The sequence below is a fragment of the Phyllobates terribilis genome, unplaced genomic scaffold (assembly GCF_046119375.1).
Source record: "Phyllobates terribilis strain yellow unplaced genomic scaffold, ASM4611937v1 Scaffold_13__5_contigs__length_258822181, whole genome shotgun sequence".
NCBI classification, from domain to species: domain Eukaryota; kingdom Metazoa; phylum Chordata; class Amphibia; order Anura; family Dendrobatidae; genus Phyllobates; species Phyllobates terribilis.
Window position 1 is genome coordinate 254,160,367 of NW_027362773.1, and position 19,144 is coordinate 254,179,510.

At 45.2% G+C, this 19,144-nt stretch overlaps 1 protein-coding gene across 2 annotated transcripts in view; it reads right to left on the reverse strand.

The window, feature by feature from the left end:
* LOC141174469 (hydroxysteroid dehydrogenase-like protein 1) overlaps positions 1–19,144 on the reverse strand; it is a 47,240-nt gene that overhangs the window by 15,235 nt on the left and 12,861 nt on the right. Inside the window, exon 2 of one of the 2 annotated variants that reach the window (XM_073659405.1) lies at positions 18,883–19,105. The exons of the other annotated variant lie outside the window; for it this stretch is intronic. The gene's annotated coding sequence lies outside the window, so the exon portion shown is untranslated. The remainder of the gene's footprint in view (positions 1–18,882; positions 19,106–19,144) is intronic. 2 annotated transcript variants of the gene reach the window in all.

Genomic DNA, 19,144 nt, shown 5'->3' on the forward strand with positions numbered 1-19,144 from the left:
GAAATCAGCCTTTCTTGTGGCAGTTACTACAGCGAAGCGGGTAGGTGAGATCCAGGCTCTCTCAGTTCTAGACCCATACCTTAAGATTCTGGAGGACAGATTGGTTCTCAAACTGGATCCCTCCTTTCACCCTAAGGTGGTGTCCAGTACGAACCTGAATCAAGAAATAATACTGCCGTCTTTCTGCCAGTCTCCCAAAAATGAAAAGGAAAAAGCCTTCCATACCTTGGACGTCAGGAGGGCAATTATTCGGTATATAGAAGTCACAGCCCCCTGGAGGAGAGACTCAAACCTTTTTCTGCAATTCTCGGGTGTGAATAAAGGCAAGAAAGCTTCTAAGCCGACTCTAGCAAGGTGGTTGACAAGGACTATCGACCTCGCATATGAATCAGAGGGGAAGGATCCCCCAATTTCTCTTAAGGCTCATTCCACTCGAGCAATCTCCGCTTCTTGGGCAGAGAAAGCGGGAGCTTCAGTAGGACAAATCTGCCAGGCAGCAACCTGGTCTAGTATATCAACATTCAGTAAACATTATAAATTGGATGTATTGTCCAGTCAACAATTAGCCTATGGCTGTAAAGTCCTTCAGGCAGTAGTCCCGCCCTAAGTGTTCCATTTTTTTTTATTTGGTATGTCTCCTGCCGTGCCGTTATGATGGACGTACTGGTAAAATAGGAATTATTCCTACCATTAATTACGTTTCCAGGAGTCCATCATAACGGCACCACATTTCCCTCCCCTGCTCTTGACACTAATTTGAATGTAACATTGGTATATGTATATAATAAAATAGAGTTGCATCCATCCTGGTTTAAATGATTAGTATAAACACTGAGGGTGTGATGAGGAGGGGGAGGGGCTTTTAACCTCTCATGTGTTTCCTGTCCCTAGAGGAACAGAGGACTTAACTCCTGTCGTGCCGTTATGATGGACTCCTGGAAATGTAATTAACGGTAGGAATAATTCCTATTTTTTGTTATCATTCATATTTTCTGAAACAAGGCCAAGAAAGCAAAATTTCTGCTGGGGTATGTAAACTTTTGAGCAAAACTGTAAATACCCACAGCTATATTAAAGATTCAGATCAGCATTCACAAGATTGGCTTCAGACCACTTCTCAGCCCCATTCCTGACTCATTCTGTGGCTTCCATCTGAACCCCCCAAAAAATGGATTTGGGCATACCCTCGCGAGATCCATAGACTTCAGTTGGGCAAATGGGTTCCAAAATATGCAATATTCATGTCTGTTTGTCCTATTAAAAGTAGCTCTGGAGGATTATCCCAATGGATGCTGTGTATTGTGGAGGAGATTACGCTAATCCATAGTGGTTTAAATGGAAATGTCTATTTTATGAGATTCCTAAGTAGAACCAGAACACCTGACTCTAATTATTAGTGGATACTGAATCTATATTACCTTATGTTTGAGTAGCCTAACTTTATTTTTACTCTGACAGAAAATTAAAGACTGTTCCTCAGAGAAAGAAACTGTAGACTGCTTCGAAGGCGATATACTGCAAGATGTACTGTGATCACTGACATGAACCATGAGAGGTTGGTATGCCAGAGGGGGTATAAAAAAAATAATAGTAACCTAACCTATTGCCTGTCCCTGCTACTACAGGTCCATGTAGGTTTTCTTCCAGCTTCCTAAGGCTTCGGCTCTGCTGAAGTCTCCCCTTCACTGGTGTTTCCAATGTCAAGAAGTACGTAATCCTAAATTCAATCAAATCTAATTCCCAAAAATTGAGAGTCACTAGAATCTGTGAGCTTTGGGAAATTCTAAAGAAATTTGATTTGTTTAGAAGCGATTTGCTCACCTTTAGTAACCAACAATTAATGTACCAACATTTGTGCAAGCATTAGGTATGCACCCTCATATGAGAAAGCAACCGCAATGCCTTGCCAAACTTCTGGTAAATCTGTTTAAGTTCAGCCCTGCCATATCGGTATCCGTTACTGCGCCATCCTTGAGCTGGTAGCCAGCCAGGGTCAATTTATATGATGTTGCTATGATTGATGCTATAAGCCAGGCTTGCAAACCTGCGACCCACCAAAAGTTCCCTTGCAGGCCGAAAGGGAGCTGGTAGACTCCGGTTCTCATCCTCTTCTATCCAAATGTATTTGTGTCTTTGAGCTGCAAATACATTTGAATTCATGAGCGTTGGGACTGGGGCAGAGGAGTGCCCGTCAGCCCCGGCCCCAAAGTGAGGCAGCGTGATGATTTCAGCACCCTGTGACCTCATCACACTGGTACTGTCAACGCAGTGCTGAGTGCCATGAAGAGGAGGAGAGGAGCACAAGGTGGGGAATGGTAAGTGCTCAGTGGAGGAGCTGAAGATTATGTTTCCTGACAATTTCTGTAGATGGGAGAAGAAGTGTGGGTATGGTGTTACAGTGAGGGCATATTATGGGGCAATGGGGTGACAATTGTAAAAGAGGGCACAGTATAGTAGGTGAAATGTGTGTGTGTGGGATATTTTACAGAAGGGCAGTGTGTGTATGGAGGGATATTGAAAGGAACTGTATGTGGGGGATATTATAGAGTAGAACAGTGTGGTGGGAAATAATTGAAAGGGGTAGTGTGGAGGGATATACAGATTGGCAGTGTGAGGGAATATTATACAGAAGGGAAGTGTGTGGTGATAATATAGAGAGGGGCAGTGTGGATGGAATATTATGAAGAGGGGCAGCGTGTGGGAATATTTTGGAGAGTGGCAGTGTGGGGGGATATTATGGAGAGGGGAAGTGTGGGGGGATAAACAGAGGAGCATTGTGGGGAAATATACAGAAGGGCAGTGTGTATGTGAGTGTGTGTGGGGGGAATATTATGAAGCAGGGCAGTGTGGGGTGGATATTTTGTGCAGGAAGCACAGTGAGGGACTATTATTTATTCAAGGGCGCAGCATGGGAGATATTTTTAGTTATGGGTCAGTATAATAATACTTATATTTTTAAGGGCAAAGTGTTGGGAAGCGCTGCTGAAGACACAGAAGAGAGAAGACTGCTTTTGCTCCAAAAACTCAGTGTAACTTAGGGTGTGTTTACACTGAGGTTTTGGAGCAGAAGCTGTCCAAATTCTCCTCAAATACTCAAAACTTGGTTCTGCTGATGTATTCATGTGAAAAAAAATTGTGGCCCTTGGGATTGCTTTAGTATGGCAATGTGGCCCTTGGACCAAAAAATGTTGTGCACCCCTGCTATGAGCCTTACAATATGACCATGGATACATATCAAAGCAGAATCTTATCTACAGAGTGTCAACCTGAAATAAGTAAATGAGTACACCCCAACACATTTGTCAGAGAAGCTTTAGTTTCCTTTCAAATCAATGTTTTCTATAGGATAACATACTACAAAATATTCCCACAAACATGGATCATTTATTGCAAACAAGATTTGTTATTTTGCACACCCAAAAAAGTAATTTGCCAAACAAATAGATTTAAGACCACGTTGCAAGAACGAATACACACCAAAATATAATTAGACTTACTTGTGGTTGAATTCTTGTTAATTATTCATGAACCCCTTTCTGACATGAGACGTATCCTTATGCCCCTGTGGCCTGGTACTTACCAACATGGGACGCATGGATACGTCCCATCTTCAATGGGCACTGGGCAATCAGATTGTCTGAAACACTGATGTCCAGCTTACTATCGGTGCTGTAAGAGCACCGATCATAGGCTGGTGCCTGGCAACTCCAGGCCTCACCTGAGCCAGCTCTGGATTGGTGCAATCGACGACATCGATAGCACCAATCAGCACGTACGGACGTGCTATGACTGCCCTGTACTTCCTTATTGTAGCTGAGGATTTGTACAGGGCGGTCACTCTATCCGATTGTGCACCATTTTGGGCCTTGTGGTGCCACAGAAGCCTGTGACACCACAATAGCTGCTACTGCTGCATCTTCTCTGCTCCTGCTGCCTGCTGAAGAAAGAAGAGTTCCTGATCCCTGATCTTTGTCTGATCTCTCCTCATCCACCCCAATCCACCTCTTCCCCATTTCCACACCTTTCCCCACTCTTTTTCTCCTTCCCCCCCTCCCCACCCCCTTTTTCTGCCACAAAGCGCTGATCAGAACTTGATCGCTAATCAGTACTTGATTGCTCGACTTTTGGCAGGTTTTTTTTTTGTATATCCTGCAGCTGCCAAACGCTGATCAGTGCTGCAAATTGCTGATCAACATCAACATGTCTATTTTTCTCCCCCATAGTAATCGTCGTCTACTACGATATTTTTTTATTGAATTGAGTCAGTAAACAGTAAAAATATACTATAGTAATCATCATCTACTACGGTATTTTTTACTAAACTGGTTCGAGTTAGTAAACAGTAAAAATATACCGTAATAATCGTGTACTACAAGTATTTTTTAATGAATTGAGTTAGTAAAGCTTAAAAATATACTTTAGTAATCGTCTACTATGGTATTTTTTACTGAATTGAGTTTGTGTCAGCGCGGAAAAAGAAAACCATCCATGCAGCAGTCTTACAGCCGTCGAGCGCTGATCACTGATACACATCAGTAATCAACCTCTAGTTGTTCCTTTTTTTCTTTTATCTTTTTATTTTCAAAATAAAAAAAGTTTACACCAAGCACTCTCACACACACAAAACTGAACAAAATTTGGTACTCACACTAACACCACATACATAAAAAAAATTTTTTGTCCCGCTCGTCCCAATCCCAGTATTCAGCAGAGGAGGCATATGCTTTCCTTGCCTTCGAGTCTGACAGTGAGGGAGAGGATCCCACCTTCCTTTATTTTTCCAACTCTGACTCCTCTTCCTCCTCAAGTTATCCCGAACTGCCACGCAGACGCCCCAGGACAGAAACGGAATAAGCACCCACCGTTACTGGCCCCATATGGACCTCACCCCCTGAAGACTATGAGCCACTGATTACTGATGTTATGGCGCAATCAGGAATCAAATTTGACATCAACAGCCTCACAGAAATTGACTTTTTCAAAGTTTTTTTCTCTGAGGATTTTGTAAAACTCATAGCAGACCAAATAAATTTGTATGCCCAGCAATTTTTGGCACAAAACCGCTCTTCATCATTTTATAACTGGACTCCTGTAGACACAGTAGAAATTATGACATTTTGGGGGCTGGTCCTTCACATGGGGATACTGAAGAAGCCAGAACTTCGGCAATATTGGAGTGTTGATGTTTTAAACAACACTCCACTGTTCCGAATGGCGATGACCCATAATCGTTTTGAGGTCATCCATAAATTCTTGCATTATAATGATAATACACGGTGTCCTCCCGATATGATCCCAACTTTGACCGTCTTTTCAAAGTTCGGCTGGTTATTGAGCACTTCAGCAACAAGTTTGCTGAGATGTACGTGCCCCAAAGGGACATCTGCATGGATGAGTCCCTAATCCATTTTAAGGGGAGGCTCAAATTCCAGCAGTACCTGCCCAGTAAGAGGGCCAGGTACAGAATTAAGCTGTACAAACTGTGTGAGAGTACCTGAGGGGTACACCCATAAGTTTAAGATTTATGAAGGGAAGAACTCCTGGATTGAACCCCCTGAATACCACCCTGTCCTGGGAGTGAGTGGGAAAATTGTGTGGGATTTTGGGCATCCACTGCTGGATCAAGGTTATCACCTCTATGTAGATAACTTTTATACCAGCATCCCACTCTTTAAGACCTTCTCTGCGCAAGCTACAGCAGCCTGTGGTACTGTCAGCAAAAATCAGAAAGGCCTCTCTAAGATGCTAATTGGGAAGCTGCTCAGAAGGGGTGACAGCAGAGCCCAATGTAGCGACAGCATGCTGGTGGTCAAGTACAAGAGGGATGTCCTTTTCTTGATCACCATACATGGTGATGGCAGCACTGTATTAGGTACCTCTACACAGGTCCACAAACCACACTGTGTTCTGGGGTACAACAAGTACATGCGGGGAGTTGATCTTTCTGATCAAGTCCTCCTGCCCTACAGGGCATTGAGAAAGGCCAAGGTGTGGTACAAGAAGCTGGCTGTGCACATTGTACAGATGGCAATGTACAACGCTTTCGTGCTATCACAATGTGCAGGCCAGACAGAGGTGCACCTGTCGTTTAACACTTGCAACCATCACCATCAGCAACCACATCCATGTCATTGTCCCAGCGCAGCATTTAGTTGTCCCTACCTCAGTCCTTTGAATGCAAACGCAAATACCCAGCCAACCACAATCCACAATACTAAACAGCCACATTTCTCAACTGCTTGCACTGGAAATGCTGCCTTTCAGGCTCATGGAGACACAAGCTTTCCGCAACCTCATGGCGGCGGCCGTCCCTCGGTACTCAGTACCCAGCCGCTACTATTTCTCCTGGTGTGCCGTCCCTGCCTTAGCACGTGTCCCAGAACATTACCTCGACATTGCCCTCAACAACGTGGACAATCGCTTGTGGCCAGGGACGTGACATCTCACTGACAGCACACTGGGTTAATATTGTGGAAGCCGGGACCCAGTCAGACCCTGGGACAGAACACATCCTTCCGACGCTGAAGATTGCGGGCCCTGGGTCAATCAGGTTGCCCCTACATTCTACAGCTCCTGCACCTCCTCTTCAGCCTCCATCCCCGAAATGACCACATCAGTCAGAAGCTGGAAGCACTGCAGCACTGCCTCGGCCAAGTGGCAACAGGGGCTGCTGAAGCTTATCTGCTTAGGTGACAAACCACACACCGCTGCAGAGTTGTTCAAAGCTGTAACAGAGCAGGCAGATATATGGCTCTCACCGCTGAACCTACAGCCAGGCATTGTCGTGTGTGACAATGGCCGGAACCTGGGGGTGGCTCTGAAGCTTAGCAACCTCACACACGTACCATGCCTGGCCCATGTGCTCAAGCTAGTGGTTCAGCGGATTCTCAAAACCCACCCAGATCTGCCTGAGCTGCTTGTGAAAGTACGCCCCGTGAGTGCCCATTTCAGAAAGTCAGCTACAGATTTCGTCGCCTTCGCCGTGCTGCAGTAGCGTTTGCAGCTTACAGCTCACCATCTGGTGTGTGATGTCACCATGTGTTGGAACTCAACGTTGCATATGTTGGGAAGGATTTGTGAGCAGCAGAGGGCAGTTGTTGAGTACCAGCTACAACACACCCGTCGGTATTCAGGTCAGCCTCCGCACATAAGAGCTGATGAGTGGGCAGGGATGTCTGACATCTGTGCCGTCTTCCAAAACTTTGAGGATTCCACCAAGATGGTGAGTGGCAATGACACCATAATTCGTGTCAACATCCCGCTTCTTTGCCTACTGAAATGCTCGCTGCTCACAATTAAAGAGGAGGCATTGCAGGGGGAGCATGATGGGATGGAGCATGGAACTATACAGGGTGATGCTACACAGCCCAGCCTCATCTTATCTCAATGCGGATCGGGTGATAATGAGGAGGAGGAGGAAGAGGATGAACAGGAGCTGGTTTTCTGCGCTATAGATGGTACTACCCACACAACATTCATACCGTCTGTTCAGCGTGGATGACCTGAGGAAAGGGAGGATGAGGAAGAGGACCAATAGGAGGGTGAGGAGGAGAGCATGGACAGTAATCCTCTTGGTCAGGACAGGGAAGTCTTGTCTGTTGGCAGTTTGGCACACATAGCTGACTTTATGTTCTGCTGCCTTTCCCGTGACCCTAGCGTTGTATGTATTTCGGGCGACAGTAATTACTCTTTGGTCACACTTCTAGACCCACACTGCAAGGAGAACTTTCTATCTCTCCTTCCCGTGGTGGACAGGTCTAATAAAATGTTGCAGCACCAGAAGCCCCTTGTTGAAGAATTATTAAAAAAAAATTCAGCTGACAACGTTGGTGGCACAGGTCACAGTTCCTTGCACAACAAATGAGTACAGGCAAGGGAAAAACAAAACAGATGCAGCAGAGGCAGGGGAACACTGTAAAACATTTGGGACAGTTTTCTCAGACCCTCCCAGTGCCCAAGCCCTTATGCACGGGTTACACTGACAAGGAGGGAAAAGTTTTGGAAGATCCTGAAGGACTACCTTGGTGACCGTACCAGTGTCCTCCATGATTCCTCTGTGCCTTATAACTATTGGGTATCCAAGCTGGACACGTGGCATGAACTTTCTCTCTATGCCTTGGAGGTCCTGGCCACTAGCGTTTTGTCAGAGATGGTTTTTAGTGCCATAGGGGGTATTATAACATATACGCAATAATAGTATTGGAGACCCACTCTTTAATAATGGGAAGGCTAATTCAAATCGATTCAATGTTCTACAATATTACCTCTCTAATCTGAAATTAATTTACGGTTGAGCTATCGCAGTATGGATAGCATGTTACACCAATACAGCCAGGTATTATTGCCTTATACTGCATACTGTTGCACAAAAAAAAAATCTATTCTATTCCCTATTAATACCGCTGTTATCTGCATTTACAATAAGGACAGGTGCAAGGTATCATCAGCTGAAGAGGAGTGTTGTTCATTGTCGTTGAATACATTTCTTCCACAGTGCATTACTTGATATTTTCCATGCACTCGTTGACCAATTCATAATTTTTAACAGTGATCTGTAATTAGAAAATGATGAAAGCAGACAGGGTTGCTTTTTGTTCCTTCACAGTTTGGTAGTGCAACGTAGAAAAAAAACCCTCTTCAGAGCCAGTTAAATTCCGTTTTCTATTGTACTAAATTACCTCTCTTATCTGAGATTCACATATGGGTGACCTATAGCAGTTGGGATAGTGTCTTATAGGCTTCTAGTCAGGGATTATTGTATTATACTTCATGCTGGAAAAAAAAATTTCCCTATTGATAATGCTGGATTGATGGTATTATCAGCTGGAAATGAGTGTTCATTCTGGCCGCATACATCCCTACAGCAATCCATAACTTGATAGATTTTTTCCATGCACTTGTTGATTGATTCATAATTTTTAATGGTGATCAGTAATTAGAAAATGATGAAAGCAGACAGGGTTGCTTGCATTCCTTCAGAGTTTGGTGGTGCAATGTAGCAATAAAAAAACCTCTTCAGAGCCAGTTAAATTCTATTTTCAATTTTACTATATTACCTCTCTTATCTGAGATTCGTGTACGGGTGACCCGTCGCAGTTGGGATAGCGTCTTACATGCATATATTCAGGGATTATTGTATTATACTCCGTGCTGAAAAAAAAATTCTGTTCCCGCTGTTAGCTGCTTTTAAAATAGGAACAGGTGCTAGATTGTATTATCAGCTAGAAATGAGTGTTCATTCTGGATGTGTCTAATCATATGAAAGCAAGAGACAAATGGATCTTTTTAAATGCAAATTGAAAAATTCTTTATTAAATACATATTTTGATTGTAAAAAGTCATACAGAGTGCATTAAAATACAGTGTGCTCAGGACAGAACAGACACCCTAACGAGTAACCAGCCAAGGGTAGTGAAGTTATAAATATATTGAAGTACAAAATGGTATTAAAGTTCAGAAATGCACAAGTCCACATATAGAACAAACTAGCACAGGGATAACCTTTTAGATATATATAATCTGTTGAAAGGGGCAGACAATGCCGCCTCTCGGTGTCTCTATGCCGGCACGTGCACTGCGGCAGCCGGATCAGCTGACTGTCTGCGGTGCGTCCACCCTGTGGACTTGACTGCCGGGAGTGCGGTGGGGGGGGGCGTGGCCTGCCTGACGCACTTGTGCCATTCTAAGCAGCACCATTGGCCTGTCGCCGATCACATGACATTCCATGTGACTGGTTGCTACGGCTACTTAAAGGTCCTAGAGGGGCAATCCTAGTACCTTCCCTTGAAAAAAGCAACGCACGGTCAATGCGAAACGCGCGTTGGGAAGCCGCAACAGCACCTTTTCCATCCCATTGGGGGGGTCTCCAGCCTCTGGGTAAGTGACTTTCCATAAGTCCAATTTCTGTTACACCCTTGGCACTACATTCCATGAGGGTTAGTAGTCCTGCTCCTTTTCTCTGGCCAATTGTGGGGTAGCATTGTCTGCCCCTTTCAACAGATTATATATATCTAAAAGGTTATCCCTGTGCCAGTTTGTTCTATATGTGGACTTGTGCATTTATGAACTTTAATACCATTTTGTACTTCAATATATTTATAACTTCACTACCCTTGGCTGGTTACTCGTTAGAGTGTCTGTTCTGTCCTGAGCACACTGTATTTTAATGCACTCTATATTACTTTTTACAATCAAAATATGTATTTAATAAAGAATTTTTCTATTTGCATTTAAAAAGCTCCATTTGTCTCTTGTTTGCATATGTATTTTAGAGTTATGCTGCTGTTGTGGCACACTCTCACTTATGGGTGTTGATGTGCCTCCAGCCATTATGTACCTGGGTTCTCTGTTATTAATATGTGTCTGATCTTGTCTCACATACCACATGGCAAGATAATGTAGTAAAAAAAAAAGAAAAAAAAGTGAAATGTTAAAATTACATTTACTGGTGAATGCATAAGTGCAAAAACGCATCAAAAACTCTACGTGCGAACATGGCCCAAGGTGTGGAGGAGCATTTTGGTGTTTGGTTATCTATTTTTCCTTATATATAAGTCATTACCCTGCAAAGAATGTTTTGCAACATTTTTTCCAGGAAAATCCATGTTTGCTTTGTTTTTGTAAATTTTATTGTCAGTCTGTAAAAGTGGCGTAATATTTTGACAACATTGTTCACAGCAGTGACCTGGGAGTCTGAGATGCTTCCAGGGGGTTTTCATCGATTTGAACAATTTTTAGGCCCCCTCCAGACCTCAGGGGTGCACCGGAAAAATGCTGGGGTTTCCCATTGACTTAAATTGGGCTCGTTACTCAGGTCGACCACCCGAGCATTACGTTTTGCTCGACCAGAGCAACGAGCACCCGAGCATTTTAGTGCTTACTCATCAATAGTGGTCACCAAATATTGATGTAATTTAGGTTTCTCTTTTGTTCACTCACTTTGTTAATTGATAAAAATAAACTATTAACACTTCTATTATGTAAAGCATTCTTATCCACACCAGCTTTTTGCACACTATTGTATATACACATTATACATATAAATATAACATATCTACAGTTTCTCATACTATAAATGTTATTAGAATAGGACTTGTGCATATTAACAGCTCACACCAGTTTTTCTACTAACATTCCTCCTGCGGCGAATAGGAGTGTCACACAAATTAATTTTGGTTCAATAACCAAACCGCTCATCCATATACTAATAATTCTATCATTTTATGATACTTGCACTAAAAAGTGATAGCTCTGGCGCTCGGTTTAAATAACAATTTTTCCAAAAGATCTCCTGCTGCTTATTGGCTTAGCAACCTCCACTTGTTGCTTAAAGAGGGAAACTAAAATTAGTAAAAATATAGCCAATTAGCGCTGGGAGAAAGTGACAAATAACTGGATACTCTGATTTTTTTGCATTTCTTTTAGCCTTAACTAGACTGACAATATTTCTATATAGAAATTGTGGTACTTTAAACACTGAGCAATAAATTGGTAACTTTCACAAATTACCAGTAGTGAAAAGTTCCATTAATCAACTCTATAGCCGGGTTTTGAAATAAACAGAAGAGAGGTATAGTATGTGCCATATTTTTGGATATATACAGTACAGACCAAAAGTTTGGACACACCTTCTCATTTAAAGATTTTTCTTTATTTTCATGACTATGAAAATTGTACATTCACACTGAAGGCATCAAAACTATGAATTAACACATGTGGAATTATATACTTAACAAAAAAGTGTGAAACAACTGAAAATATGTCTTATATTGTAGGTTCTTCAAAGTAGCCACCTTTTACTTTGATGACTGCTTTGCACACTCTTGGCATTCTCTTGATGAGCTTCAAGAGGTAGTCACCGGAAATGGTCTTCCAACAATCTTGAAGGAGTTCCCAGAGATGCTTAGCACTTGTTGGCCATTTTGCCTTCACTCTGCGGTCCAGCTCACCCCAAACCATCTCGATTGGGTTCAGGTCTGGTGACTGTGGAGGCCAGGTCATCTGGCATAGCACCCCATCACTCTCCTTCTCGGTCAAATAGACCTTACACAGCCTGGAGGTGTGTTTGGGGTCATTGCCCTGTTGAAAAATAAATGATGGTCCAACTAAACGCAAACCGGATGGAATAGCATGCAGATGCAAGATGCTGTGGTAGCCATGCTGGTTCAGTATGCGTTCAATTTTGAATAAATCCCCAACAGTGTCACCAGCAAAGCACCCCCACACCATCACACCTCCTCCTCCATGCTTCACGGTGGGAACCAGGCATGTAGAGTCCATCCGTTCACCTTTTCTGCGTCGCACAAAGACACGGTGGTTGGAACCAAAGATCTCAAATTTGGACTCATCAGACCAAAGCACAGATTTCCACTGGTCTAATGTCCATTCCTTGTATTCTTTAGCCAAAGCAAGTCTCTTCTGCTTGTTGCCTGTCCTTAGCAGTGGTTTCCTAGCAGCTATTTTACCACGAAAGCCTGCTGCACAAAGTCTCCTCTTAACAGTTGTTGAAGAGATGTGTCTGCTGCTAGAACTCTGTGTGGCATTGACCTGGTCTCTAATCTGAGCTGCTGTTAACCTGCGATTTCTGAGGCTGGTGACTCGGATAATCTTATCCTCAGAAGCAGAGGTGACTCCTGGTCTTCCTTTCCTGGGGCGGTCCTCATGTGAGCCAGTTTCTTTGTAGCGCTTGATGGTTTTTGCAACTGCACTTGGGGACACTTTCAAAGTTTTCCCAATTTTTCGCACTGACTGACCTTCATTTCTTAAAGTAATGATGGCCACTCGTTTTTCTCTACTTAGCTGCTTTTTTCTTGCAATAATACAAATTCTAACAGTCTATTCAGTAGGACTATCAGCTGTGTATCCACCAGACTTCTGCACAACACAACTGATGGTCCCAACCCCATTTATTGTCACACTGTCACAGAATACTGGAGGTAGGGGGCCTAAGCTGACCCTAAGCTGGGGCCCTGACTAATCCCTCAACCTGGAGGTACTGTTAAAGGTACAGAGGTCCAGGCCGCCAGCGTAACCCCTACCTCCTGAGGATCCCTGCACCTCAGTAATCTAGTCCTGAGAAGGACCCCGATCACAACAATTGGGAACCAGAAATAATATGCCCACACACAGTATTTAGACGAACGAGACAGTACAAGGGAAAAACCAAAACCACCTTGCATACAACTTCTACACAACTACAACAGAGGGAACACCAACGGGAAAGGAGATAAATGATAAAGCGAGGAAAGGGAAAAAACACTTCCAAATACACTTATCTCAGCAACTCCAAACACCACGATCCGCTCTGTAAGTCTGAATGAAAAGCTTTCACCGACACCTCCCAAACAGACCTGCAGGAATATGAAGGAGTCTCACTAAAGAAGCATTGATTGCAGCTGGGCGAGGCTGGACCTCAGCTAGCCCAGAGAGAGAGAGAATTAACTCCTTCACTGCCGAAAAAACACAAAGCACCAACAAGTCAGCTGCGAGAAGTCAGGCTGTGTACTCGTGACGATCTTCGTGGCAACACACCCGTGACAGTACCCCCCCTTCTACGAGGGGCCTCCGGACCCTCAGGGCCAGGTTTATTCGGGTGAGTCGTGTGGAAGGCCCGAACTAATCGGTCTGCGTTAATATCCGACGCAGGAACCCACATCCTCTCCTCAGGACCATACCCCTTCCAATGAACCAAGTACTGAAGGGACCGGCGATTAAAGCGTGAATCAATGACCCTCGATACCTGGAACTCCAAGTTACCATTGACAACCACAGGAGGGGGAGGTAAAGGTGACGGTACCACCGGCGCCACATACCTCTTAAGCAATGATCTGTGAAACACGTTGTGAATTTTAAACGTAGGGGGGAGGTCAAGACGGAATGCCACCGGATTAATAACAGAACTGATTCTGTACAGCCCGATGAACCTGGGATCCAGTTTCCAGGAGGGAACCTTAAGTTTAATATTCCTGGTAGACAACCATACCTGATCGTTCACACTTAGGTCCGGACCAGACACTCTCCTCCTATCAGCCATACGTTTGTATCGGTTCCCCATAGTATTCAGATTCTTCAGCACCCCTCTCCATACTGAAGCGAGAGATGAGGAAAATCGTTCCTCCTCCGGAACCCCCGAAGAGCCCCCCCTACTGAAAGTACAAAACTGGGGGTGAAAACCATATGCCCCAAAAAACGGGGACTTACCAGTGGACTCGCTCCGCCTATTATTGAGAGCAAACTCTGCCAGAGGTAGGAAAGAAGCCCAGTCCTCCTGGTTCTCTGACACAAAACACCGGAGATATGTCTCCAAGCTCTGGTTCATACGTTCCGTCTGACCATTGGTCTGAGGATGAAAAGCCGACGAGAATGACAAATGCATCCCCCGCCGTGCACAAAACGCCTTCCAGAACTTGGACACAAACTGAGACCCCCGATCAGACACCACCTCGGAGGGTACCCCGTGAAGCCTCACAATCTCCCCAATGAACACCTGCGCAAGAGTTTTAGCATTAGGGAGAGCCGGAAGAGCGATAAAATGTGCCATCTTGCTGAACCTGTCCACTACAACGAGTATGACCGTTTTACCCGAAGACGGAGGGAGGTCCGTAATAAAGTCCATAGACAGATGAGTCCAAGGACGCTCCGGGATCTTCAAAGGTAAAAGGGCCCCAGACGGACGTGTATGTGAGGTCTTAGAGCGCGCACAAACCCCACAGGACGCGACAAAAGTTACCACCTCTTTATGTAAGTTAGGCCACCAAAACCGACGCGAGAGGAGATCCACAGTTGCTTTACTCCCCGGGTGTCCTGCAAAAACTAAGTTATGGTGTGCCTCGATCACCTTTTGTCGCAACTGATCTGGAACGAACAGTCTCCCCGGAGGTCCAACAGGGGCGTCCCCCTGAGCCTCCAATATCTCCTCCTCCAGCTCAGAGCATACTGCCGAAACCACCACCCCCTCCTGAAGGATAGGAATCGGGTCGTCCGTATTCCCGGCCCCAGGGAAACTACGAGATAAGGCATCCGCCTTTACATTTTTAGACCCAGGACGATATGTAACGACGAAATTAAACCTGGTAAAAAACAATGACCACCTAGCTTGTCTGGGATTCAGACGTTTAGCGGACTCCAGATATAGCAGGTTTTTGTGATCGGTGATGACGGTGACCGGATGAACTGCCCCCTCCAGAAAATGGCGCCACTCCTCAAAAGCTAACTTAATGGCCAAGAGTTCCCTATTGCCGACATCGTAATTCCTCTCAGCGGACGACAATTTTTTAGAGAAAAAGGCGCACGGATGCCACTTACCAGGGGACGAACCCTGTGACAATACTGCTCCCACCCCTACCTCGGAAGCGTCTACCTCTACAAAGAATGGCTGAGACGCATCAGGTTGAATGAGTATGGGTGCCGAGGCAAAACATTTTTTCAAGGAGGAGAATGCTTGACAAGCCTTGTCAGACCACCTAGAAAAATCCGTCCCCTTTTTAGTCATGTCTGTGAGAGGCTTAACCATGGACGAGAAATTACGAATGAACTTCCGGTAATAGTTAGCAAACCCCAGGAAACGTTGTAGTGCCTTAAGATTCTCCGGCCGATCCCACTCAAGAACTGCCCGCACTTTCCCAGGGTCCATACGAAAACCGGACGCTGAAACCAGGAAGCCTAAAAACTGGAGTTCCTGTATGGCGAACACACACTTTTCCCACTTGGCATACAGTTTATTATCCCGCAAGATCTGTAACACCTGCCTAACGTGCTCCTGATGAGACACCAGATCCGGCGAGTAAATTAAGATATCATCCAGATATATGACAACAAACTGTCCCACCAGGTGGCGAAAAATATCATTAACAAAGTGTTGAAACACCGCCGGGGCATTAGTCAGACCGAATGGCATGACAAGGTTCTCATAATGCCCCTCCGGAGTGTTAAAAGCCGTCTTCCACTCATCCCCCTCCTTCATCCTAATCAGATTGTACGCCCCCCTGAGATCCAACTTAGAGAACCATTTGGCGCCCACGATCTGATTAAAGAGATCGGGAATAAGTGGGAGCGGATACGGATCTCGGACCGTAATCCGATTAAGTTCACGGAAATCCAGGCAAGGGCGTAGGCCTCCATCTTTCTTCTTAACAAAGAAGAACCCCGCGGCCACCGGTGAAGATGAAGGTCTAATATGCCCCTTAGCCAGACTTTCTGAGATATAATCCTTCATGGCCTGCCTCTCAGGACCAGAAAGGTTATACAACCTAGCTTTAGGTAACTTGGCCTCAGGGAGCAGTTTTACAGAACAGTCATACTCGCGATGAGGAGGTAGTTCCTGACACCCATTCTCCGAGAATACATCCTCAAAGTCCGCCAGAAATGGAGGTAAGACCCAAGGAGTAACCGCACCGATGACCGTGTTCATGCAGTTTTTATTACAGAATTTACTCCATTGGCTTATCTCTCTGGTTTGCCAATTAATAACCGGGTTATGCTTAGCTAACCAAGGAAGGCCCAACACTATAGGAGTGGGAAGACCCTCCAACACGTAGCAAGACAACAGTTCTTTATGTATTGCCCCCACTTGAAGTTTTACGCCATGCACAGCTTGCAAAAAACTTCCCTGACCGAGAGGCCTGGCATCGATCGAGAATATGGGGATGGGTTTAGCCAACTCACTCAATCGCATACCTTGAACCCGGGCAAACCGAGCATCAACCAGATTAGCCCCGGCCCCACTATCCAGAAGAACAGATATCCTCTCAGTTCTCGCACCCACCACCACCTCCGCCGGTACGAGAAACTGAGATGAACCTAGGGACGAAATACCTACTCCCAGATTGCCGTCCACCACACAACCTGGGATCAACAGTTTTTTCGACGACTCTTTACTCTGCAAGGGACGGGATGGACACTCCCCAATAAAATGTCCCTTTTTCCCGCAGAGGAAACACCTTCCTGTCTTATGGCGCTCCACCGGTCCCCTTCCCCGAAATGATGTCCCTCCTAATTGCATAGGCTCCTCCGGACTGACCAGGGGAACCACCATATGAGGGGACCTTGTAGGAGGTGGAGACATTACAGGGGGTAGAGTTATCCCGCACCTCTCCCGAAGCCGTCTGTCAACGCGAATGGCAAGGGCCATAGCGGCTTCCAGTGACGCGGGAGAGTCATACTGTGCCAACACATCCTGTAATTTGTCAGATAAACCATGACAAAACTGGCTCCTAAGAGCCGGGTCATTCCACTGGGTGTCCGTGGCCCACCTACGGAACTCCGAACAGAATTCCTCCGCCGGACGATCTCCCTGCTGAATCCTACGTAACTTAGACTCAGCAAGGGAGATGCGATCTGGGTCATCATATACGAGTCCCAGAGCAGCGAAAAACCTATCCACTGACTGGAGAACCGGGGAGCTTGGGGGAAGAGAGAACGCCCAAGATTGTGGGTCTCCTTGTAGGAGCGAGATGACAATTCCCACCCTTTGTTCTTCGCTGCCCGATAACCGAGGCCGCAGCCGAAAGTACAATTTGCATGCCTCCCGGAAAACAAAAAACTTGTCCCGCCCCCCAGTGAACCTGTCAGGGAGAGCTACTTTAGGTTCTGGTCCGGCTTGCTCCAGAGGATGCAAAACCTTGGACCTAACGTCCGCCAGCCCCATGGACAAACTCTGCAACTGCCGAGCTAGACCGGCTACTGGATCCATGGTAGCTGGAGAAAAACTAAGTTGGTCGGTGAAAATGTCACACTGTCACAGAATACTGGAGGTAGGGGGCCTAAGCTGACCCTAAGCTGGGGCCCTGACTAATCCCTCAACCTGGAGGTACTGTTAAAGGTACAGAGGTCCAGGCCGCCAGCGTAACCCCTACCTCCTGAGGATCCCTGCACCTCAGTAATCTAGTCCTGAGAAGGACCCCGATCACAACAATTGGGAACCAGAAATAATATGCCCACACACAGTATTTAGACGAACGAGACAGTACAAGGGAAAAACCAAAACCACCTTGCATACAACTTCTACACAACTACAACAGAGGGAACACCAACGGGAAAGGAGATAAATGATAAAGCGAGGAAAGGGAAAAAACACTTCCAAATACACTTATCTCAGCAACTCCAAACACCACGATCCGCTCTGTAAGTCTGAATGAAAAGCTTTCACCGACACCTCCCAAACAGACCTGCAGGAATATGAAGGAGTCTCACTAAAGAAGCATTGATTGCAGCTGGGCGAGGCTGGACCTCAGCTAGCCCAGAGAGAGAGAGAATTAACTCCTTCACTGCCGAAAAAACACAAAGCACCAACAAGTCAGCTGCGAGAAGTCAGGCTGTGTACTCGTGACGATCTTCGTGGCAACACACCCGTGACATTTATAAGGCAAGAAATCCCACTTATTAAACCTGACAGGGCACACCTGTGAAGTGAAAACCATTTCCGGTGACTTCCTCTTGAAGCTCATCAAGAGAATGCCAAGAGTGTGCAAAGCAGTCATCAAAGCAAAAGGTGGCTACTTTGAAGAACCTAGAATATAAGACATATTTTCAGTTGTTTCACACTTTTTTGTTAAGTATATAATTCCACATGTGTTAATTCATAGTTTGATGCCTTCAGTGTGAATGTACAATTTTCATAGTCATGAAAATACAGAAAAGTCTTTAAATGAGAAGGTGTGCCCAAACTTTTGGTCTGTACTGTATATGTATATTATTGTTTGTGTGAATGAATCAAAAAGTCTATTAGCAGTATGTCCCGATGCAGATTGTGTTTGTCTGCACACTAAATGTATGGGTTTTACAAATAAATGTCAATACGCTCCTCTCAGCGTTCCCTCGTGCTGTGGATCTAGCGGTAAATTTTGAAGCAGTGACTCACTTCACCTAGGTAGGTATTGCACTGACCTGTAGTAGAGATGGTGAGGATTTACTTGTTCTTTCACTTGATGTTGGCTTGCTACGATAGTAGATGTGGTACTGCTCACTTTCAGTATAGTTGCTCCGAGGTTCAGTTGGTGCCCCGGCTGGTGCGCATCTGAGGTCATTGTCAAGAGGGGTTCTGCGTCCGGATTCTAGGATAGTCCTCAGATGCTAGGTGAGCTCTCGCAGCCTTGTTTGTGACATCAAACTGGTGATAGTAAGAAACTATCGGATCAATTCCTACGTG